The following is a 24,242-nucleotide window of genomic DNA, read 5'->3' as shown; positions in this document are numbered from 1 at the left end:
TATCGCAGATAAGAGTGTGCGCCTTCTTCCCTTGGAGTGTTTTGGGAAGTCATCAGGATATTAAAAACGCAAAATAGGTCTGGTAGGCAGTTTTGTCTGGAGAAGCTGCTCTTTTTTCTTTCTAGCTTGAGACGGAATTATTTGTTCTTCTGCACAGGGACAATGAGCGGTGCGCTATTTGGGGAGGATATGTGCAGTTGTGAGAATGCCACAGGCAAACCTGTTGTTTTTGGCTGGGCCTCCCCAACAGGTGGCCATGCCTTTCCTTTCGCCTGGGAACAGAGCAAATTCCTTCTCAAGGAAGTTTCAGGAAAGTTTCCCATTTATGATCAGAGTGCGGAGAAAGATTGGCACACGCTTTGAAATTACTGCCTGATAAAGGCAAATCAGGTTTACACTTTTCTTTTGTCCTCACTCAGCGTGACCTTAGGAACCCTCAAATAATATTAACCTTCTATGCGTTTTTTCTTTTTTTTCCTGCCACCCTGGCAGAGAGCAAAACCCCTCTGAATCTCCTCTCCAGGCAGGCAGCTTTCTCATTCTGCTGGCGGCTCCTGGCTACCTGATACACCTAGTACGTGGCAGGGGTCTCTTGGCTGCCACACCATTGTTCCGCATTGTGCAGCCCTGGGGACGGATCACTCCTCGGCGAGGAGATTGGATTTCTTTGCCGAGCTGATGACACACGGACCTGTTTGATAGTTAACGCTGCGAATCCGGCCGGGGCTGCCGGGCTGGGGTGGCAGATCGGCTGGTGGGTGCGATTCACCCAGCCTGGACGCAGCACTTTGCCCCAAGAGAAACTCAAAAAAAGTTAGGCTTAATCCACACCAGTAACTCCACCACCTCATCCCCTCCACAGCTGCTGTGGAACAAGGTGTGAGATGCCTGAAACGCTGGACTGCCCCCTATTCTTTGGATGAGCAATGACTCTCCCCCTCTCCCCCCCTTCCGCCTACCCACAGCCCCCCACACACTCGGAACAGGCCAAAAAATTACGAGACACACAGAGTCAGAGGGTTAAAAAGTCGTTCATTCACTGAATGACAAAGGAGTTATTACATGGGTACCCTTAAAACTTCAATACCGGGCTGAATTCCAATTCACTCGAATGCCACGACACGCCAGGCATGGGGGAAATCATGCCAAGACGGACAGCATGCCTCTGGCATCAGGCTCCGGGAGTGCCACCATCCCACAGGGATTGTGTGGGAACAGGGATTCTGAAAACTGAGCTCAGACACCACCAAGGAGAGGACAGGTGGCCCCGCACAGGATCAAATGACTTCTTTGTTCCAGCTAAGGACCTTTGTCAAAATTGTTTTGCGCTCCTCTTTTTCCTTTTAGATCCTTTCCATTTGGGCTTCTTGCTCCTTCTCCCCCACCCATCCGACTGCTCGGCATAAAAAGAATGGGGTCGCTTGTGGGTTTGCAGAACTGAAAAAACTCAGCCTCGGCCCCAATGTCCAGCAAGGCAAGGGCAATTCATTGAAAACACACACCGCACTTGCTTGTCTAAATGGGCTTTTCCGCACTCACAGCAACTTGCCAACCACGCTTGCTTAGGGAGCAATCAGCAGAGGGTCCCGGCGCCCGTCTGTTGGGGGGGCAGGGGGAGCTCTGCACCACCTCCCGAGGCGGCAGGAAACGGACAGAAAGTTCTAAACCCCTCACCCTGGCCCCAAAAGGGAAAGTTTGCTTCCTATGCAAATCACCTCCCTCAAAGAGCTCGGGGTGGTGGGTGCTGAACCCATTTAGAAAAAAAAAGTGAAGAGCTTTTTTGGTGGTAGCACAGATGCTAACTTTTCCCACCCAGATTCATTGAGAGCTGGCAAAAGCAATTAACACTCCTCTGGTAATTCTCTGCCCTTGCCAGCCTCCCAGCATGTTTTTCCAATCTTGTCTTCCCTTTCTATGAGTAGTGATCTTGATATTTATATATTGACATAAGAGTCTTCCATAAGTTTGAATAAGTTGTATATTGCACCCTTTTTTTGGCTTCATACACCCACTTTTTTCTTTTCCTTTCTTACTAGTAAAGCTATAAACCTCTCTGCCTGGGCTGATAAGGAATTTTATCATTCTGCCCCGAAGCCACGGAAGAAGCTGCCCGCTTAGAATTCCTTTCAAAGACTCATTTTAAGTCATCCCGAGCCTTTCTCAGCTCAGTGCTTCAGGGTTGTCTTCTCACGTCCAGAAGCAACACAGTTTCAAAACCGCTAGAACAGAAAAATAAATCTGCATTTTTCTGGAAGGACTGTCTGTGCTCACTTCAGGCTGGTTCCGCCTTCTCAGCCATAAACACAGTTAAGTGCTCAGGATGAGAAGCCAAAATGAGATCAGACGCCCCGTGTAATTCTTTTTCAGGATATTCAGTTATCTTTAGTCTAATCCAAAGCATAGGATAGAGGCTAAAAGCCTGAGATGAATCCTGCACAATACATTCCAGCGACTGCAAACTGGAATTGATTTACATATTCTACAACCCGCTTTTAAGCCCTTTACAATGACTGGCTGACATCACCAATCACAATTAGAGGCAAAGTGGGGAAGGGGGTAGAGGGGTGGGGGGGGCCCTCAGAAAATCGGCTTCTTCGGTTCCCTTAGGAAAATGCAGCCCCGTCTTTACGCCAAACGGACGGAGGTGCACGGCATCTGCCAAGCCGGCAAGCTCTCCGCAGTGCCATCGCAGGGGTCCCAGGCTGCACCCTCCCTCTCCACACGCCTGTGCAGCCCCTGGTGCTTACCTGCCTCATGTTTAGAATTCCATGACCCATCCGGCAGGGAGCGAGCTGCCTCGAAGCCCACGCCGCGCTCTTCAGAGGGGAAGCACCAAACCCAACAAGAAGCCCGCGAGACAAAAGCAACTCAGTGAGATCCACAGGCAGCAAAGAGCACGTTTTCTTCCTTTTCCTTTGATCTGTTGCTACACGCACTCTGCCCAAGACAATGTCAAGTTTCTCCAGCTTTTCTTCCCAGCCTATGAAAAGTCGGGCTCCGGGAAGCGAGGACCGCCTGGCTCTTATTTCAAATCGGGTCTCAGAGACGTCGTAGGTGGCTGCCTCGGGCCCCGGAGGAGCCCCGCCAATCAGGAAGAAGGGGTGGGTCCTGGGAGCCCGAAAGCCTGCCTCCGCCAGGATTAGAGAGCTTGCAGGATTTAAATGGCTGGAAGCAGCTGGAAACACTGCTCCCAAAGTAAGGGATGAGTTCTAGTCTTATCTCGCTGCTCGGGTCTGCTCAGAGCCTAACTGACTAGCGTCGGGCCTTAAGGCCTTTGTCTTTTAGGAGCGCCCTAAAAGCACGAAAGCATTTGGAAGGGGCACGACTATTTCAGCCAGGAAAGGGCAACATTCAGGACCCGACCATCTTTTTGAAAAGGGTATCTAGCCCCGAAGTCCTACTTCGGCAAAGCCGCTGGGGAGGAAACCAAATTGTTATGCAGAACACCTTGGGAGGAGGGTGGCACCCACCTCATTTCCATATAGATGAACTGTATATCCAGGCTAAAAACAAAACAAAACAAAACAAAACAAATCTAAATGGGAACTTGCACACAAATCTATTGAAACACAACAGATGACCAAGAATCTTTATCCGTTGAGGGCCCAAGGCATAATTTCAGATAATACTGTTATTAGAAAAAGAAACACGGATGTTTCGTCAAGAAGACCATTTCTAAGGTAAGCCTATCTACCTTTCACCACGGCTCACCTTACCAACAGAGCGGATCCGGTGAACTTATGAGCAGGGACTAGCTGGCCATCATCTCAGTAGGATGGGAGGAAAGCTAGCTGGCTTCTTATAAACTTAAACCCAAACTTAAAAAGAATTCCCAAAGTGGGTTTTCTTGACTCCACATAAACAGCGACTTTATTTGACTCTTAGCCAGTGTGATTTCAATGCAAATCTACCTTTGGATTTCAAAAAAAAGGGCAAGGCGAGCAAAGACGACTTTGTGTAGCACCTGTGCTATATTTTGTTTCCCAAAGAAGTGGCCAAAATTTTGTGAGGCTAATTCAGTGAATATTTTTAAATTCTTGTATGAGAGGCAAAAATAACAAGTTAGCAGATAATGAATGGGCAGTTTCAAGAGTGTCATCTACATGGGCGTAGTAGTTACGAACTCTGTCCCGTTCTCTGAAAACTCAGCAGCCCAATATCTGGACCCGGAGGTCCACAACCCCCCACCAACCCCCCACCTTAGTAGGCGAAGGGCCCACCTGGTGACTCAAGCTGACTTGTACTTATTTCGGAGCCCTTCATTATGACCTAGACCAACCTCAGCACTATTGCCCTTTGGGGTCGGATCATTCTCCGCGGAGGGTGCTGTGTTGTACGTTGTGGGATGTTGAGCAGCACCCCGGGCTCGGCCCACTAGATGCCCGTGGCTTTCTCACAGCCATGACAATCAATAATAGCCAATTACCAAATGTCCTCTGGGGGGGGGGTAAAATCACGCCAGACTGAGAACCATGGATGTACCAGCTCTGAAATATTGGTTCTCAAGCTACAGTGTGCAAGAAAACTTCTGGGGAGACTGTTAAGAATGCAAATCCCAAAACCCCTGCTCTTGTTCCAAGAGAATCTGATTTGTTGGTTTGAGGAGGAGCCTGGGAATCCGCATTTTTGCCCCCCCAAAGGACTCTGATTCACTTTGAGATATACTGCACCTGTTCCTGCCCTAGGTATGCCCTCAGCCCCAGGACACAGGGAGCTACCCAGAGCTGCTGCCATTCAGTATCACTTGAGTTAAATCCCAAGGTGCATCTCATTTCTCACCTTCAACAGAAGCTTCTCACAACTGCGCTTGCCTTCTGCGGTCATCATCTCAAAGGTAAACGTGAGCTGGGATTTCCTCTCGCCATCACTGTGCCCTTTCCAAGTTTCAGCCATCCTTCTTCTCCTTTAGCCCACTCCCCTACCATCCTACAAGGTCACATGTCACATGTTCTTCTGTGCGTTCCCCAACACCCAAGACAAATTGATCCCTTCCCTCTAAGCTCATAAAGCAGTTCATAGACACCTGGTGGTGTGCTGGTAAATGTTTAACAACCAGCTCTCAGAAAAAAAAAAAAAAAAAGCCAAGATTTGTAGTAGCCTTTGCCAGTTTCCATGCTGTAAATACTCCCTCCTTTCCCACCCTGTGTTCAAGGCACTGAACACAGAGTTGGAAAGAGTGGTGCCGAATCAGGAGATGGTAAGCACCAGCTTGAGCCAACCATGATACACCTCTCCTGTCACTTCCATGGGATACTGTCATCCTCCGCTCTCGAGTCTCTCTCTCTCCTATTAGACCATGACACTCTCAAGGGCAAGAATGGTGTCCCATTCATCCTTGCAACCCCAGCAAGGTACCTGCTGCGGAGTAGGTGGTCAACCAACGTGTGTGGGGAGCAAACGCAAGGCAACTGGCCGCTTCCCCGACACATGGACACCCATCTGACTGCTGCCACTGCCACAGTGAGGAAGGGAAAAGACTCTCATAGAAACTTAAGCTCTGACAGTTACCGTTTTACCATAATGTCACATCTATTCTGTACTTACGAAAACAATAAGCACAATGCTATCTTCCATCCTAACGCTCCCACAGCTGAGCGCCATCAACAGACCAGAGTGAAACACTAGAGGCCAGCCTTCTAAAACAGAACCTCAACTTCATGGACATATTTGTGAGACACCATAGTTTTTATGTTTTTATATGAAGGCATCCCACACTTTTGCATCCACATACTTGCACATTCTATCAGCTATAGGTTCCAAAGATCTCCAGGAGGAGTATATACAATAACCCCTGGGAAGTCTATGGAAGGGCATTTCCTCTGGTAAGAGAGACAGTAATTGGTGATGGTCATCTCTACCACCTTCTCGTTATGCACTAAGCCGGGAATGCTAATGGTAGTGTCATTAACAAATACCACTTGCGAGCACCTACTGTGAGCCAAGCCTATTGCCACGTTCTTCACAAACGTGCGCCATTTACTCTGCACCAAAATACCAAAAAGTAGACATCACCATTGTTGGGCTATGAGGAACAGACGAGATCAGTGAGGCAAGGTAAATAACCCAAGATCTTCTTGTTATAAATTGCTATACCAGGAATCAAGTGTTTGGGATCAGAATCCTCTGCTTTCTGTTGTAAAATGTGCTGTCTCCAGAAGTGTCCAGGACACGCCTAAAGAAAGAGGATGGTGTAAAAAATGAAGTCTTTTTCATTTATAAATAAACAAATATAATTTTTAACACTTCTAATGAAACAAATGGCCCCTTGGGGGTTGTCCACTAAGTGAGCATTAGATCCACTTATGGGGAACAGTGTAAGCAAGTAAAGTGAAACAAGTAAAGACACTTGCTTCCCCAAAGGAGAAGATGTCCTCTTCCGCAGCGTGTGATTAACAGTGTGTGCAAGGCGCCTGGGTGGCTCAGTCGGTTAGGCGTCTGCCTTCGGCTCAGGTCAGGATCGCAGGGTCCTGGGATTGAGTCCCGCATCAGGCTCCCTGCTTGGCGAGGAGTCTGCTTCTCCCTCTGCCTCTGCCTCCCCCGCCCCGCTCATGCTATCTCTCTCTCTCTCTCTCTCTCTCTCACTTGCTCTTAAATAAATAAATAAAATCTTTAAAAAAAAACAACCGTGTGTGCAAATGGCAGCTGAAGGCATGTTGTAGTGTAAGGTAGCTAGGCAACAGTCCTGTGTGGTTATGTGCAGGTTTGGTTATAAACAGACCTGCACAGTGTCACATAGGTGCCTGGGCAGGTGGCCCTGGGCAGGTGGCCCTGGGCAGGCCCTCCTGGATATGGCTGGGCATGAGCATGGCACCTCACAGGAGAGCTAGCAAGACCTGCACCGCCTCATTCTGTGTTCTATTAGGGTCAAAGCATATGGGATTAGCATTTGTGTAAGTAAATCGTGGTTGACTATCAGTAACTTTGTATAGTTTATTGAAATATGTGTCAGGACACATCATTGAAAGTCAGTGAAAACCAAGCTGAAATTGCCTAGTCAGCCGCCTGGGAAGTGTGCTTGGCGCAAGTGCAGTCTTTGGGGTCTATGAAAGGAGTGTATTTCCTCTCCTGCAGAGGTTCCAGAAACCCGGTGGCTTTATACTTCTGGCGGCAGAGGAAAATCTGAGGAATACTGTATTTGAGGTAATGAGTGAAGGTAGTTTAAGTCGACAACGACAGAAGGACCTGCTTAGAAAAAGAAAAAAAAGAAAATCCCACCTATAATTCTTACAGGAGGTCATAAAAAAGCAACAAGTTTCTACTCATTGGGCGTAGGTGCTCATTAAGCCAGTTTCTTTGAGTTGGTTGATGGAGGTATGTGGCATACCAGAAGCACGGGTCATAGATGCAATTTGGAATCCATTTTTGGTGTCGATGTGGCCGGTAAACTCGCTGATGGACTTCAAGTAAACCAACTGACATCTTTAAGCCCAAATTTTTCAGGGGACAGTTGGGCAAATTATGGACTGAATGTTTGTGTTCCCCAAAAATGCAAATGTTGAAATCCTAACCCCTAATGTGATGGTATTAGGAGGTGGGGTGCTATCTTTGGATGGCGATTAGGTCATGAAGGTGGAGCCTCGTGAATGAGACTAGGTCCTTGTAAAAGAGATCCCACTGAGCTATCTCGGCCCTTCGCCTCAGGAGGACACAGCAAGAAGACAGCTGTCTGAAGCAGGAAGTGGGCTCTTACTTTCCACCCAAAGTGCCTGCACCTTGATCTGGGACTTCCATGCTCCAGAATGTGAGAAATAAATGTCTGTTGTTTATGAGTCCCCTAGTCTGTGGTGCTTTGTGGCAGCAACCTGATGGACCAAGACAGATGAAATCATGAGTGGGAAAGTTTTTTTGTAACTATTGCTTGTATGAGTGTTTTGGATGACAGACTCTGGAAAGAAGGAAAGAAATCTGTGAATACAAAAATAGAAAAAATAGACACACCGTGAGAAATGGTTTTGGAGAACGTACCCTAAGGGCAGACTTGCAGACAGGACAGAGCTGACTAACTGGTCACCAGTCAGGGTTTTCAATACATTGAACTTGGTATTTCCTCACTTGAAAATTAAGGAATTAAAACAAATCATGCTATTTAAAATTTTAATCATAGCTTAACTATTTAATAATTCTCTGCTTTTAGAGGTGAAATATTTTGACATTTCCTAATTTTTGCTGACAGATTAAATATGGCTGATCCTTCATTATCTTTCTCTTAGTAATCTGGTAAAGTTTTATGCATGAACTCGGACATGGTTTTTATATACTCCTCCCGCTGTCAAATACTCTCTACACTCCCAATTAAACCTTCTGCTTCATGTCAACCCAATAATATCCTACTTCCCCCAAAGTAATTCTTCAATTTCCAAGTCATCTTTTTTTGCTACAATTTTGTGCTTAAATTTGCAAAAAGAATGTTATTATAATAGTGTATTTTTTACTTGTCTCATTAACCCCTTTCCTAGATTCTGAGGTCAGTGAGGCCTGTATCAGTCAGGGCTCTTCAGAGAAATAGAACCAGTAGGATATATAACATATATCTTGAGATTTATTTCAAGGACTTGGCTTATGTGATTGTGAGGACTGGTAAGTCTGACATCCGTAGGGCAGGCTGGCAGGAGCTCACCCTATAGTTCTGAGGCAAAATTTCTTCTTCCTCAGGGAAACCTCAGTTTTGCTCTTAAGGCCTTCAACTGATTGGATGAGGCCCACCCACATTCTCAAAGATAGCCTACTTAAAGTCAGCTGATTATAGCTATTAACCACATCTACAAATGCCTTCACAGCAACCCCTAGATTAGAGTTTGAGTGAACAACTGGGTACTATAGCCTAGCCAATGGACTTGTAGTATATAAAAGCACACAATATATGGTCAATTAGTCCATAAATGTTTACTGAATTGTTGCAACTAATAATAATGATAATTTCAAAACCGCCATCAGCAAAAGGCACTCTTCTCTATAAATGATGACATTTTGCTAGTAGATTTATTATGTGCTTCTCAACTGCAACACTGGAAGTTAGGAGCTATAGGATTTTGAGAAAAAATGATTTCTAACTGACGATTCTATACCAAATCATACTATTCATCAAATGTCAGGATAGAATGCAATTTTTTTTTTCATAGAAAGACTCAGAATTTTTGCATCACTTCTACTCTTTCTTTGGAATCTACTCAGAGATGTGTTTTAGCAAAAGGAGGGAATTAAACCAAGAAAGATAAGCCAAAAGACTCAGAATTTTTGCATCCCTTCTACTCTTTCTTTGGAATCTACTCAGAGATGTGTTTTAGCAAAAGGAGGGAATTAAACCAAGAAAGATAAGCCAACAGGACTCAGACAACAGAGAAGCCAACATAAAGAGAAGCAAAGATGATGGATGTGGCAGTTCTAGAAAGGTCCCCGTCTAAGCTGTAGCAGGAAGATGGACGACTCCTGGACAGAGGTCTCCAGGGGGAGAAATGATACTGATAGATCACATTTGAGGATGAACAGGTGCACATGAATATAAGCAAAAGGCGACACTATTATTAATTCCAGGAAAAGCAAAAGAATGCACATAAAAAGAAGCCCAGTCCTAAGACACTCCTTAAATCGGCAGCAATCTCTGATATAGATCTTGCGGCAGAGACGACTGGGAGCCAATCTGGTATCCATCTTGCCCTTGTTTCTTTCCAACTGAACTTCAGTGTATTTGGTGGCAGAAACGTGCCCAGCTGAAGAACATCTCCCAGTCAACCTGGCAAGTGTGGGTGGTGATATGACACTGCATGGCCTATGGAAATTTAATAGAAGCTGCTGTGGAGGGCTCCTGGGAAAGCTCTGAAAAGAGACACACAGTTTGCCCTTCAGCCAACCCAATTTCCCCACCAGGAGTATGGATGCAGTATCTGAGGGACTGGGGCCACTGTGTCACCATGAGAGGAACGGAACACGTGGTAAAGCTGGCAAACAGTTAAGACAGAAGGACCCTGGATTCCTGGGGACATCTTAGAGTCTCCGAATGAGCCCTGAACTTCATGTTCTGTGAGAAAAATAAATTGCTACTTTGTGTGAGCCAGTGTTTTGGAGTTTGTGTTCATAGATGAACAGTTCCTAACTGACACAATTTTATTGGGAGGATGTGGGGTGGGATGAGGAGGGTGGTGCAAGAGAGGTCATTTCTTCCTGATCCTATGCAGGACGTGAAAGATAAGGTCTAAAATTCATAAGCCAAGAAAGAGCAATAAAAGCATATTATGGGAACTATGAAAGTACATATCAGAGGAAATATTTACAAGTCGAAAATGATTGCTCCTAGAATGGAGGGGGACAGCTGTTTTTATTACAAGTCTTTAGTATATTTGTACTTTGAAGATATATTACTTTGATAAAAATTAAAAATAAACAAAAAAGATACACGCTGGTGATTAAATCAATTTCTTGTCCTTAAACTCACTTCCTGTATTAGCAGGATGTTATGATTATCTGGCTCATAGTTAACCAAAGAGTCAGGGTAGAGCATTCGAGAAGTTACATGCCTGATGGCCCATGTTGAACCCCAAGGGCAATGTCACCATGTCACGCACATATGATCTGATTGGCATTTCCTCTTTCCCCCACCACAGATTTAATTTGTTCAGAGTTTATGACTGCATTTGCCATGAGTAGTGGCAAATACACTTATTAGACAGCCCTGATCCAAACTGTTTCGGACTAACATTCTTTTAGACCTCCAGGAATCAAAATCCTACAACCCGGATGTCTTAATAATTCATTAGACTAATTTAAAAAAAACATTTTCTTTTTATTCCTAATTGGCATCATTCTTGATTTAAATTCATTTTTTAAAATTGGGTTTAAGTACGGCTAGGAATTATAGTATTACCACTTTACTTCTTATCTTTATTCTTTCCTCTCTCTTATTTTTCTTATATAAGAAAAGGTTAGTCTCTCAAACCTTTAATATTTTCATGCTCAAAGCTGATTTTTAAATTAGCCTTAGAGATTAAAAAGACATTTACTTTTGTGAACCAGATCTCAGTTTTTATATGTTAGAAACAAGCAAATCAGGCTGGTTCATTGATAATCACATGGACAGAAGGTGAATAGAAATTTTAATCAAAAGAAGCTTTGAACGGGATTTGCGCTCCTTGCTTGTAAAAAGACAATGCTTTATCCTTTAGATTGACACTTCTCAGATGCAGAGAAAGACTGCTGAAATGGCTGTATTTTTTTTCCCCTGATTGGCACGACTCAATAAGTGGTTCCCAGCAGAGGAAAAACTCACGATGAGCCAGAATCATGGCTTACATGCCTCTTTCCTTTGCTAGACACAGATTGGGCTGTTTTTTTGTTTTTAGGGGTTTTTTTACCCTCATTTCATAGCCAAGAAAAGAATAGTTGCCCTTATTTCCTTATAACTAGATGGCTTATCATGAGTTTTTCCTCTGCTGGGAACCACTTAGGAAAATCCACACATACTGAGATAGGCTTTCCTATACTATTCCCCTGATACAAGATGCAAGATAAACACACTGAGGCGTGGCAAGGGAAAAAACACAAACGTTGAGTTGCAGCAGTGCCTTGCCTTTCTCCATATTTACTAAAGAGCTCTTTGAAATGTCTGAGGAACTGCATTCAAATGAAGCCTCATTTTATTTCTCCTTCGATTTAATAATTTCCAAAAGGAAGGGCTTACATGGCTTGTCTATTTTGTAAATGGTGCCACCATTTAAAATAATTTTAATGTGAGTGATTTAAATAACATCATACAACGAACAGGATAACCGTACCCTTACGTGTAGCTTTATCTGCGTCGTATCCAAAAGCCCTACTGATATTTCCCCTAAACTATCTCTGTGTGGGGAAAAGATAATTTCGTTATGGTCATCTTTAGAAACCAACCCATCGGCTGTACTTTTCTCCAACTGGGCAAATTAATCTCACGCAATTAAAGGAATTCAAAACCAGCTGATATATTCTGCTCTAAGAGGTCTAACTTAGTTAAACCTTAAAATAAGAAGTGGACCCCTGCACTAGAGAGGTGTGCTATTTATTGAGTATTTGTGCTGCGTGGAACGAGAGGAGATGAGAGGAATCGCGGATCTCTCGAGGACCCGTTATGCATCAGGCCCTCTTGAAGACGGAGCGAGTTTCTGGTGTGTATATGAGAAACTGGAACCCAGCTCTCTGACTCCAAAACTCGTGCTCTTTCCGGCACACGGTGCTGCCACCCTGGTCCCAGATGCAGCTCTCTCCTTTGGAAAGAGGCATCAAAACCCAGCACGCCCGTGCGTGACCACGCGCCGCAAGGCTCCCTCACCCTCTGTGCCGCATACAGGGGTGTTTGGGATTCACCACTTGCTTTGATTTGGTTCTGAAATCGCCATCCTCAGTTCACCTCCCAAAGTATCTCACACTGCACCTTCAAGGTAAATCAGGAGTTCACCATTATCTTTGAAAACCCACTGAAGCACTCTAGTGATTTTTATTTACCTTCAATGGCTCTCCAGATCTGGGTTGTGTTCATTCAATCATTTCTAGACAGGAGCAAAAAACCCACGTGTATGCCTATTGATGGGGTATTCCTCGTGGGAAAAGATGTCACTGTTGCAGGACAGGATGTGAATTTTAGGGCTCTTTCTCTAGCACTGTAAATGAGGTTGTCCTTCTTCATTCAGAATTTCTCCAAGGCTTTCCCATTGGAATATGTTTCTGTGATTCATTTCCACAGTTAGGAAAGCATGCAGCCCGTGGAGGGCTTGTTCAAAACTGACGGGGGGAGGGGGGGCTGGGTGGCTCAGATGGTTAAGCGTCTGCCTTCGGCTCAGGTCATGATCCCAGGGTCCTGGGATCGAGCCCCACATCGGGCTCCCTGCTCAGCAGGGGGCCTGCTTCTCCCCCTCCCTCTGCTTCTCCTCCTGCACATATTCGCTCTCTCTCTGTGTCTCGAATGAATAAATAAAAAAATCTTAAAAAAAACACACTGACTGAGGCATCGGCGATTTAGCCGTTGATTTCATCAGCAACATACAGATATCTGTAGATCCCTATGAGTTGATCTTCATCACTCCCGGGGCATCCAAAGATCTCAAGTGTAAAGACAAGGACTTCTACAAGGAAAAGAGGCTGAGGACCCTCATGCCTTCACCTTGCGCTAACAGAGATGCAACGGCATACTCTCCTTATGCCCGAACGGTCAGTCATCCCTTCAACAAGTTTTTACTGAGCGCTTACTACGTGCCCGGCATTGTTTTAGATGCTGGACTGGCAGGCAGACACGTCCAAACAGACTGGGGGCTGCCCTCGTCAGCATACCTTCTAGTGGAGGGACAGAGACACACAAAGCCACAAATAAGTGCCAAGCGGGTCTGATGGTGATAGAGGTTCTGGCCAGGGGGTAGGGAGTACTGGGGTAGGGAAGTTGGCATTTTATAGGGTGACATCTCAGCAGAGTTCTAAGGAAGTGAGGAAGCAAGACTTGGGCTCTGGTGATGGAGTTATCCAGGCCGAGGGAACAGTAACTGTAGACACTCTAGGGCCGGGGCACACTCGATGCAAGGAGCCTGTGACGGCTGGAGCAGAGTGAGCAAGGGGGACAGAGGTAGGAGTTGGGCCTCAGGAACGTGTGCGTGCATGTGTGTGTTGGGGGGGCAGCTTTTGCAGGTCACGTAGGGTCTAGTAGATCACCGGAAGAGTTTTGGGTTTTCTTCAGAGGAGGGCAGGGGAGACTCTGAGGCCTTGGCACCAAGGAGGGACAACAGCCAATCGACTTTCGAGAGTTCGGTGTGACTGCTGGGCCCTACTGGGCAGAAGGGAGGTCGCTGAGGATGCTTTTCTGGTCAGCCAAGTCAACCAGGTCGGAGATGGTGGTGGGCTGGGGCAGGCATGCCAGTGGACACAGGGAGGCTTAGGTAGGCGCTGGATGTATTGGGACGGCCGAGCTGATGGGATTTGCTGACAGAGTGGAGGTGTTAAAGAGAGGACACTAGGATGACTTCCAAGTTCCTTCTGGAACACAGCTGAAAAAATGGAGTCACCGTTGACTGACATGGGGACAACTGCAGGGGAAGCTGTTTGGAGGAGAGGCCCTTTGAAAAGAAGGTCCAGGGATATGTGAACCAAGCCAAAAAGTTTACACTACACATGGAAAAAAACACTGCCCGTAAATACTTGATTTATTATTCCCAATCAAGGCAGTGCAGCAATGTGGCTAAGAGCGCCGATTCCAGAAACAGCCTCAGTCCAAATAGCAACTTTGTCACTTAATAACTGTTTGAATATGGCCCATCTGCTTATTCTCCCTCAACCTTAGTGTGATTTGAATAGAGCGATTTGGGGCGCCTGGGTGGCTCAGATGGTTAAGCGTCTGCCTTCCGCTCAGGTCATGATCCCAGGGTCCTGGGATGGAGTCCCGCGTCGGGCTCCTTGCTCCTTGGGAGCCTGCTTCTCCCTCTGCCTCTCTCTCTCTCTCTTTCTCTCTGTCTCTCATGAATAAATAAATAAAATCTTAAAAAAAAATGAATAAAGCGATTTGTTTAAAAATAATATTATTTAACATTTACAGAGTGCCTACTAAATGCCAGACAGTTGTGAGCACGTTAAATTCTCCTTTACCCCCAGGAGAACGGGTACTAATAGTATCCCCATTTGCCAGGAGTGAAAAGTGAGGCACAGAGAGGCAAAGTCACTTGCTGAGGTCATAAAGCTAGGAGGCTGCAGATCCTGGTTTACACATTCAGGCTGACTGGCCCCTGAAAACATGCTCTTAACCACAGAACCATGAGAACACAGCACAGAGTAAACCCCTGATCTCGGGGTTGTGAGTTCGAGCCCCACATTGGGCGTGGAGCCTACTTAAAATAAGAAAAACAAAACAAAAAAACACCCAAGGCATAGGAGTCCTTAAGAGTCAGAAAACCCACCGTAAGTATGCAAATGGGAGAGCATGGGCTGTGTACCCAAAACAGTGCTGGAGAAAATGAGGTGCAGAGCGAAACTGAGTCACGTGATGAATACAAGTAGAGTTTGACAAACGTGTGAGTGACCACTGGGCATTTTCTTGTTTTAGTTGTTACCTCATCATAACACAAGCTACAATTTTTGGGTGTTTACTCTGTGCTGTGTATCTCAGACAAGTCACTTACTCTCTGAGCTTCAGTGTCCCTACTCGCACAATGAAAGCATCAGCTGACTTGTCTGCCCTTTGAAATGACCGTGAGAAACCAACAGGTTTGCACCGCATCTGTGCATTTCCCTGCAACCTTTGCTGAGAAAATCAGAACAAGGCATTCATCCTTCGACACCCAGGGGCGCCTGGCTGGCTCAGTCGGAGGAGCACGCGACTCCTGATCTCGGGGTTGTGAGTTCGAGCCCCACATTGGGCGTGGAGCCTACTTAAAATAAGAAAAACAAAACAAAAAAACACCCAAGGCATAGGAGTCCTTAAGAGTCAGAAAACCCACCGTAAGTATGCAAATGTTGGTTTCTCACGGTCATTAGTGACATTTAAGACTGTAACTGATTTACGTGTGTTCCAGATACGGAACAGGAACCAAATGCTCAGATACACTGGCAAGTAGCTCCAGGGTAGGTAGTGAGATTCCGTTGCTCTCACTTTGCCCTCCACGTCAATCATGGAAGTCTCGGCTCGGCCCCAAAGAGCTTGCCCATGGGACTGTCCCAAGCTTCTGCGCCTTATTTCTTCTAATGACAGTCACATCCTCTGGCCTAATGAGTTTCTAAAACTAGTTTTCATTTTATTTAGGGCAAGTTTCCAGATGTGTTTTAAAATTAATCAGCACGAGTCATAAAAGATAACACGACCCCTGAAGCTTCTGGCAAATACATTCCATAACCAAACATGCGATTGTAACAGCCCTGTATCTAGAAAAGTTTAAATGGACTATGCCACACCTATTTCCTCTTGCTGTGTATCTCAGACAAGTCACTTACTCTCTGAGCTTCAGTGTCCCTACTCGCACAATGAAAGCATCAGCTGACTTGTCTGCCCTTTGAAATCATCTGGAAGAGATGTAAAAGACACCAGTGAGAGGGTCCCACTCCCAGAGACTCTGATTTAATTGATCTGGGCTGGGCCTGGGTGGGGAGATTTTTTTAAAAGCTCCCCTAGGGAACTAGAAGGAGCAGCCCAAGGTGGGGAACCTTAGGTTGGTCTAGATCAGTGGTTCTCAAAGGCTAGCATGTGTCACAATCCCCGGGAGGGCTTGTTAAAACACAAGTGCCCCACCCCAGAGTCTCTGATTCAGCAGGTCTGGAGGGCCGCCTGGAAATTTGCATTTCTGACAAGTTCCCAGGTGGGGCTGAGCCCCTGGTTTGGGAACCTCCTCTCTGTATCAGGGGTCCGCAAACTCCGGCCCTCAGGCCAAATCCTGCCCATCACCTGTTCTTGTATGGTCAGCGGAGAACGGTTCTTAATGTTTTCGAATGGTTGAAAAAATAATTTTATTTCAAGTCATGAGAAAAGTATATGAAATTCAAATTCCAGGGTCCATAAATAAAGTTTTCTTGGAAGGCAGTCACACCTATTCATTAAACCGAGCCGGGGCCTGGTGTGACTGCTTGCTTGCCGAAGAAGCCAGGCCTGCCTGACAGCGGCTCATACCCGAGCTTGAGGTGTTTGCCTCCCGAAGCAGATCAGAATATGCCCCCCCCCCCAAAATATGCCACTTGGGCATCGGGTTTATTTTGAGCTAAAGGTGACTGAGGACTGGGGCGCCTGGCTGCCTCGGGCAGCCGAGCAAGCAGCTCTTGATCTCGGGGTTGTGAGTTTGAGCCCCACGTTGGCTGTAGAGATGACTTGAAAATAAAATCTTAAAAAAAAATAAGGCAGCTGAGAACCAAGAGATGCAGGAAGAGTTCTCTACTCTCTTATCTGCCTAAAATCAGGGCATAAATTTCCCTTTGGGGAAGGTGCTCCCCGCTACAGGGGAGAGAAGAGTGATTCTTCTCATCAAAGACGGGGTGTCAACACCAAGATGAGTTTGCATAAACAGACCATATTAATATAGCCCTTCCCTGCCCATAGTTCCTTCGTAGATCTCGTCATTTCCCCACATTTTATCGTTCCTTGAAGCCCAAACCCTCTTTTCTTTGTGAAAAGGGCATATAAGCCTTCGAGTCTCACTGCTTCTTTGAGCCTTGCCCCTTTTCTCTGAACTCTTGTGCACATACATATTAAAAACTTGTGGACCTTTTATCCTGTTAATCTGACTTTTGTTAGTTTAATTCACAGGCCCCGCTGACTGACGAAACCCAAGAGAGTAGAGGAAAAGTTTTCTCTTCCTGACACTCCTGACCCCAGAGATGGGAGAAGTAGAGATGGGCAGTCTCGTCAGTTCTAAAGTCCTCCTTTACCTTATCTCAATTTGTCAACAGATACCATCAGAAGCCCAGCTCCTGGTAACTGCCTGCAGCCTACCATAGAACATGACCTCACGAAAGGCCACTCCATCAGAGAGAGCCTCTTGGACAGGATGGTTTGGGTCACCTCACAATAGAAACACCATGGGCTTTTACACGGCCCCGTATCCTTTCTGGTAGCAAACACGCATGAAATGACCGCCAAAGATCCCTCTGCAGCAAAAACCTCAGGACATAGCCACTGTGTAGGCTAACTGAAGGATCTTGCTGAGCAAATGGCAGGCATGCCGTGGGCAGGATGAAGAGGAGGGCTGCGCTTCATTCTTAAGTATCTGAAACCCCAAAAGTTACTTCATGGTATTTTCTTTGGAATAGTTATTTCATCGTATTTTAATGAAAGCCTGATACACAAGAATTCTTTGGTGATAAAGAAGGCACGAGAACACATTCTGCTGGAAATAAGCACGTAAGTTGTACAACTTTCTTAAAAGCCCCTTCTCCTCCTGAATCAGGCCCCTAATTAAATTTAAACCCCAGTAATATCATCCACGGTTAACTAACAGGGTTTTATTTCTCTCTGTTTCTTCGAAAAGATGTGTATCCTTTCAGGTAACTATTCCCTTGACAAAAAGGTTGCCATGGATACATTTTTTTTTTTTTTAATTGAATGCTGGTATTTTAAAGCCTGTGCAATTTAGTGAGGTATACCTGGCCTGAGGGTTATACTAATTTAAGTGCCTGTCTTTAATGCTAACAATTTTATCTTAATACAGTTGCTCTGTGCGTTTGGCATGTGGTGTTCAGGAGCGGTTGGAAATGGCGTGGGAGTTCCTTAAGGAACAGCCAGGAAGACAAATATCGCCCGGCCCACCTAACTGCAGTTGAATCAGTGGATGCTTCATTCGCCTGGAATTTGTCTGTTCTCGGCATGTTTAATAATGAGTCATGCGATGCGTCTGCAAGGCTCCCAGGGCCCAGGGCCACGTGACGATTTTCTGGGCCTAAGTCCCTCGTCTTTGTTCAGACAGGCTGCTAATGCATCCCACAAAGCTGACCTAATGCTACTTCAGTGGGTCTATTTTTCTTCTATGGCTCAGCTTGCGCGTGATATTTAGGAAGTCGATTGTCAGGCATGCAAATCGAGAGAAAAGTATGCCATATTAAATCATGATGGTTTAATAAGGTATTACTCATGGGCAAATGACTTCTGGTTCTCGCCTGAGGAGGGGCAAGTTGAAAAGCGGAACCTGCTTTTCAGAAGGAATGTAGCATTTTCATTGGCATTCCACCTTCTTCAAAGCATTTGGTGAAATACACTCCAGAATACATATTCCGTCTGCCATTATACAGCTACCTGAAAATACAAGCCACCCTGTATCTTTCTTTAGCCATGAGTTTATTAGGTAAGGATCACCACCTTTATGATTACACTTAGGTGAAATATCATTCCAAACGTCATTCCAAAAACATTCCACATGCTTCTAATGATTGTTCCACTCTATGAGGACAATGGCACCGAACATTTAGGAATGTTTCATGGTATCTCAAGAATTTCTTTTCAGAGCAAAAGAAATCTTCAGATGTTCATCCTGGACGACAGCTAGAAATTAACAAAATACATATCCATTTTCCTTCAAGTTCAATTGATTTTTTTCCTGTAATCTATAGAAAATGAAGCACATTTAAGAAGACATATATTTAAATTATACCTTTTTCAACCAGACATGGAATTTTGCAAAAAAAAAAAAAAAAAATTTTTAAGCCTGGAATTAAACCATTGCCACGTTGAAATACATTGATGACTTTGCCGCGAAACTCTTAATTTGGTATTTTTCCATGGCTTTAAAACTTTACATCTTTATGTAGTAACTTATTCTCATGGAAGTACACTAATTAGGATGACATATGTAACAATAACATAAAACCAGTTGTTTTCTATGGGTTGATCGTAGTCTGCCACAATCAGGCCTTTGCTCAAAAAGACTGAAAACAATTTCACGTGAAGAAACTAGTTTCATTCTTCAATCAACAATTTCAATCAGTGCTTAGTTGTCTAAGATTAAATGCAAAATGTATTACAGGCACCGAAATCGTTTTTAATCCTTCTTGCTTAACTACAGATACTCCTTCATTTAATTTTTGGTTTGTTTTGTTAGATAAAGATAAAGACTTAAATAAAGGAGAAAGACGATTTAAAAAAAACAAAACAGAGAGAACAGCATGGAAGCAACTATAAAATGCTGGTAAAATGTGGAAGAATAGAAACCATGTGGAAGTAAGTATTGTGGAATAAAGGTTTTCCAAAAAACCTTCAGGAATCTTCTTTGAAAATACAGTAACAGAGAAAAAACCCGAAAAATTAGCAAACATCAGTAGGAAAGTCTTGGCCAACTCTCTTTTACTTAAAATAAATCGAACAAGATTAAGAGTTTAAAAATAGAGAGGAGGGCACAACAGTAATGGGTAATTTTGTCTTCTTTCAGTGCCTCCTCTTTGCTATGATTAATCATTTACTCCAACTGCAGACCACCGGGGAACTGCATTGAGCTCGGACAATTCAAAGCAATGGAAGCCAAATCAGTCCTTACAGGTTCCCCCATTGGGGTTTGGACCCAGAGTGAAAGCAAGATAATGGTCTCAGAGCAGCCTCTGGTGGCTGAATGTCAAAAGCTCAAGAAGTCAGAGGCCACCTTACTGGTGTTCTTAAGATTTTATGCAAATGAAAGTTACAATTTAAACAACTTCAAGCCAGTAGCCCAGAACTGACTTGGTGGGAACTGAAATGAATTCATTAGTCCCAAAGACTATCTCAGATAATGTGGAGTTTTGATGCTGACAAATTGGGCGATTCAGACAACAGGTACAGTTTTCCTTACGCTTGGACGCGAAACAGTGTTAAATACAAAATCATCTCCAACTTTCCCGAGTCTCTCCAATAAATGATGGGCCGGTGGTGACTGACACCTGAAATTAATTTTAATTTTTAAGCAATGGATATATTTAAGCAATCTAAATATTTTCAGTTCTTAAAAAGCTCTGTGTCAGAGTGTGGGGTGTGTGTGTGTGTGTGTGCTCGTGTGCACGTGCGCACGCGCGAATGCGTGCACGGAGCTCTGTCCATTAGAAGCATTTGGGTGCGTGTTCTTGTCACAGCTTTCCCAGCTGGAAAACATCTGTTTAGGACAGAGGCCCATAAATTCCACCTGGTAGGCTCTACATTGAGCCATCTCATCTGGGATGTTTCTAAGGGCCCCTTTTGAAAAGTTGGAATCTCATAATGTCACCTGTGTCAAGCGTCATGTCCAAAAGAGCACTGCCATCTGCAGCATCGTGTTTCTGAACACATCACGTTTACACAGCAGGTTAGAATCTTTTGTTCAAAAAGAGATATTCTAGGGGTGCTGGGCTGGCTCGGTGGGTAGAGCATTTGACTCTTGATCTCGGGGTCGTGAGTTCAAGCCCCACGTTGGACGTAGAGCTGACTTTAAAAAATGTGCAAGGAATTAATAGTAACATACCAACGTTAACTTCTTAGGCCCCCCAAATTTACTGTGGTAATGTAAGACATTAACATTAGGGAAAGCAGAGTGGAGGGTATGTGGGAATGCTCTGTACTAACTATCTTTGCAACTTTTTTGTAAATCTAAAAATGTTCTGAAATCAAAATTTTATCGTTTTTAAAAAGTATGAAGAATAATGAGTAGATACACTGAGGGAAGAGGGAAAGGATGGATAAAGTTCTCTTGCAGAAAGAAGGATTACTAACACGCGATCATTTATTGTTGTTTGTTACGCACCAGGCACTTAACTATGTACCTTACCAACATTAACTCATTACAATGGTGCCCCTTAAAGTGCATTGGTAAAGGAATACCATTGCTTACTCTGAGTAACAAAAGAACCAACTCTTGAGGGAAAAAAATGTGGTGCTTAAATTTCAATAGGAGAACCTTCCTTTATTCTTCCTCTCGGCTCAATGTTTTCACCTTCCCTCGAGTCTTAGGCCCACCCCAAACCTGATCTTTATTCCTTCCCTCCATGACGTTTCTTTGTCATTACTCCTATGTTTGAGTATCCAAACGGTTGTACGTTCATTTATTCCAATACTCAAATATTTGAATTTAGAAGTCGATAAATTCCAATACTCAACTATTTAAATTTTGAGATCTCTAGTACATCCTAGTATTTTCCATAGGAGAAAGCAAGGGGTGGTCGTGGGGCTGGGGGCAGCGCAAGAGCCCGAGTTCGCGCCAATCTCGGTCTGGCCAGGAGGTCCCGTTGTGAATTCTCCGGACTTGATGAGTGCCTTTTCAGTATTTGTCAAGTAACCTAATTAGTAGCTCAGCTATTCTTAGCTCCAGAACAGGGTCCAAAGTTCCCATGACAGTCACAAAGCACAATTTGCAAGTGTGACACAAAAACGCTACTCCCTTCCAAACTCAGGAAGTGTAAGGCGCACAGATGACGAGTCGCAATAGTAGGTCTCCAAAGCCCAGTTTCCTTTTAAGCCTCTCTTGCTGTCCTAATTCCAAGGAGACTCGCTGTCTGCATCACTCATTTAATTATTGATCCTGTTCTATCTTGCATTCGCTTCTCTGTTCTTATTACCCTTATTGAAGCCAGACCTCTCTTTTCAACTTCTTCCCAAATGTGGGTACAACTGCATGACACCCTGCTCTCATGCTTTGGGATCGCAGCAAGTGTGAAGGTGAGACAGTACCATGTGACCAAAAGCCCCAGGGAACCGGAGTCGGGACAGCTGCCTCTCGCAGCCACCAGCAAGCTTCGTGCCCTGAGGCAATCTGGTTAAGCTCTCAGGGTCTCAAAATGCTCAGGGAGGCAGTGTGAGGGGATGGGCTTCACCCAGGTAAACTTCTAGAGTTTACTGAGCACCATACTGGACGCCTCTTAGGCACCAACCACATCAGGTCCTCACGTTGCTACCTCTTCCTCCCACTGCCGCCACGGTGACCGTTTCTGCATGGGTTTCAACCAGTTTCCCTTGGGTGCGACTGACCGCGTCTTGCCTCGGCGCGTACCAAGGAACTCTCGATTCCTGCTTTGGGGCTTTTCTGACAGGGCATGGGACTCCTATATCTCAGCTCTCCTGGAGGCACAGCCCAGAAGCTCAGGGGTTGACTCTCACGGGCTCACCCAAGACTGATGGGGTACAGGAGGCTTTTGTCCCAAAGGTAAGTTCTGAGATGCATTTGGCAAGCTCCTCTGAGCACTCCCTGCGATGAACCTTCGTTGCCCGTGGGAAAAGCCAACTTGACTTTGGCCTTTGGGCCGGCTTTCCCACTGTCCCTGTCCCTCACTGCTGCTCCCTGAGATGCCTTCCCATACAGACTTCCTGCAAGGAGGCTGTCTTCAGGATCCACTCTGAGGGGATCCAGACTAAGAGAAGCACCTACTCTACATCAGATGTTGACATCCTTTCCCGCTCTAAATTTTGATGGTTCTGCAATTGCTTGCCGGCAGAGTTCAGTTCTGCCCAGTGGTCCTTGTAATAAGAACAGGCTGGGAAGAGGCTGAGTAGCCAGGATAGCTGAGAATTACTTCCAGCTTTTTGCCTGACTTCAAGAGGCCACTGGGCATGCGGTCCTGGTACAGCCCCAGGGCGTATTTGGCTGTCACATGGCGACCTGATAGACGTGAAAGAGAACTATAACAGAGAGTCATTTAAACAGAAATAGGCTAATGAGAAAGACCCAGAAACTGCTCTTCTTTCTTTCCACTCCTTGATGTTAAGGAAACCGTTTAGGGGAGGACATTTTCATCTGAATTTCTGTTCAAAACAGGAGACGTTTTAAAAGGTCAGGAGAAAAATTTCTGAAAAACACATTTTTGCATGTTGCCAAAAATGAGAGAAGTGTGTCATCTCTCCCTTTTGAACAGAACCAAGGGACATTAACAATCGTTGGGGGTGGGTATTCTTTGTCAATTAAGTTTGGGAAATATGCTAAGCAGTCTCTTTTTTATAAAGGGTCAATTTTCTCTGAGCCTTCAAAATATTAACATAGATTGTGATTCTGTGAGAGGGAGACTCCAAAAACAGCATTTCCTGAATTTATTTTTCCACAGAGTCGTTTTCCACAGGTCTTTTGCAGAACAAGAACGTGTGGAATAGGCTGAGAGGAATGAAAAGAAGGCTACCTTTTTTCGTACAGTTTGAACAATGTCTTAACTGGAGGAGGTAATAGGTAACTACTCGAGGCTGCTTCTCACATTGTGATCCCGGCAGATTACTGCTGCATAAGGTCTACAGATGACCGGACCTTCGCCTGGTGATTTCGGGTTGGCATGACATTGCCCCATCTCACCCCCACCCTTACTCCTTATTTTTTTTTTAAAGTAATCTCTACACCCAGCATGGGGCTCAAACCTACAACCCCAAGATCAAGAGTCGCCTGCTCTACCGACTGAACCAGCCAGGCGCCCCAGGATCCTTTGCTCTTTAGCAGGGGAAACGACCTCAGCCCGGTCTGTGTTTAAACGACAGGGGAGGCAGGGCGCCCGGGAGGCTCAGTCAGTTAAGTGTCGGACTCTTGATTTTGGCTCAGGTCATGATTTCAGGGTTGTGAGATCGAGCCCCAAGTCGGGCTCTATGCTGGGCGTGGAGCCTGCTTAAGAGTTTCTCTCTCTGCCCCTCCCCCCTTCCTCTCTAAATACACACACACACACACACACACACACACACACACACACGAGGCAGAGCCAGAAGCAAAGGTCTAGGTCTTCCAGTTCTGACCCGGGATTTTTCCCACCACCTCATTTATATTTTGCTGTTTTTATTAGTTTGCATAGCTGACCATTCTAGAAAAGAAGAATCACTTGGTGTTTTTACTTGCTATTTTGGCCTTTTCCCAGTACTACTCCCACGAAAT

At 45.1% G+C, this 24,242-nt stretch overlaps 1 protein-coding gene across 4 annotated transcripts in view; it reads right to left on the bottom strand.

Annotated features, from left to right (window-relative positions):
- Positions 1 to 24,242, bottom strand: part of MID1 (midline 1) — a 587,779-nt gene that overhangs the window by 149,983 nt on the left and 413,554 nt on the right. The window contains exon 1 of one of the 4 annotated variants that reach the window (XM_078064880.1): positions 2,748 to 2,919. The exons of the other annotated variants lie outside the window; for them this stretch is intronic. The gene's annotated coding sequence lies outside the window, so the exon portion shown is untranslated. Of the gene's footprint in view, positions 1 to 2,747; positions 2,920 to 24,242 lie in introns of those variants that run through there. 4 annotated transcript variants of the gene reach the window in all.

This window comes from Halichoerus grypus, chromosome X (assembly GCF_964656455.1).
Source record: "Halichoerus grypus chromosome X, mHalGry1.hap1.1, whole genome shotgun sequence".
Lineage (NCBI taxonomy): Eukaryota > Metazoa > Chordata > Mammalia > Carnivora > Phocidae > Halichoerus > Halichoerus grypus.
The sequence above is the reverse complement of the archived record's forward strand: the minus strand, read 5'-3'. Positions and strand labels throughout refer to the sequence as shown.